The 1166-nt window shown below is 40.7% G+C and overlaps 1 protein-coding gene across 1 annotated transcript in view; it reads left to right on the forward strand.

Annotated features, from left to right (window-relative positions):
* Spata21 (spermatogenesis associated 21) overlaps positions 1-1166 on the forward strand; it is a 40347-nt gene that overhangs the window by 1017 nt on the left and 38164 nt on the right. The gene's annotated exons all lie outside the window — the stretch shown is intronic.

A 1166-nucleotide genomic window follows, 5' to 3' on the forward strand; every position in this document is an offset into this window, starting at 1 on the left:
GTGAGTTCAAGCCAGCCTGGACTACAAAGTAAGACTCCATATAAAAAAGCCATATAAATCCCTGAACTGAGAGAATCTAGAAATAATCCTCACATTAGTAGTCATGTGACTTCCTACGAGCATAGAGGAGAAGCTGCTGGAGAGAGAACGGTCTTTCACAAGATGGAGCTGGGATGAGACTGTCACGAACAAAAGAATAAACTTGGGTTGGGTCCCAGTGTCACTCCATATGCAAAAGCAATTCAAAATAGATCAGAGATTTAAATGTAAGAGCTAAAGCTATGCAAATCTTTTTTTTTTCCCCTTATCTTTTTGAGACAGGGTCTCGCTATGCCGCTCAGGCTGGCCTTGAACTCACTTTGTGACCCAGGCTGGTCTTGAACTCGCAACAATCCTCCAGCCTCAGCCTCCCAAGTGCTGGTGATGTGCCGCTGTGCCCAGCTAGCTATGCAAATCTTAAAGCAAAAGATGGGCATAAACCTTCGTGGCCCTGGATTAGGATAAAACGATCTTGTAGACTGTTAGGTATGACACAGAAAGCTCAAGAAAAAGAGAGAGAGAGAGAGAGAGAGAGAGAGAGAGAGAGAGAGAGAGAGAGAGACAGCATGGGACTTCAACAAAATTTTAAAAGTTTTGTGCTTCAAAGGGCAGATAATTGAAAAGAAAATCCACATAAATGGGAGAAAATATTTGCAAATCACAATGTGGTAATGGCATTGAATGTAGAATTTTATAAAGAATATTTACCATGGCATAATAAAAAGATAACCCAACATAATCCATTATAATTTCCAGAGAGAATATACAGATAGACAATAAGCACATAAAGGGTGTCCAATATCATTAATCATCAGGGAGTACAAATCCAAATCTCAGCATCATTTTCCATCTACACTCACTAGGACAACTATACTTAAAAAAAGGTGAGTAATAACAAGTGTTGGAGAGGATGTGGGAAAACTGGAACGCCATCTGCTGCCCGCAGGAATATAAAACAACGCAGCTACTTTAGGAAATGACCAGTTATTCAGGACAGCAACATAAATACAAGAGTTACCGCATAGGAGTGGAGTCCGCAGTTTCACCTCTAGATATATGTAAAAACATGTTCACAAGTGTTCACTTGGGGCTGGAGAGATGGCTCAGTGGTCTAAAGCACCTACTTG

The sequence above is a fragment of the Octodon degus genome, unplaced genomic scaffold (genome assembly GCF_000260255.1).
Source record: "Octodon degus isolate 3935 unplaced genomic scaffold, OctDeg1.0 scaffold00092, whole genome shotgun sequence".
NCBI classification, from domain to species: Eukaryota; Metazoa; Chordata; class Mammalia; order Rodentia; family Octodontidae; genus Octodon; species Octodon degus.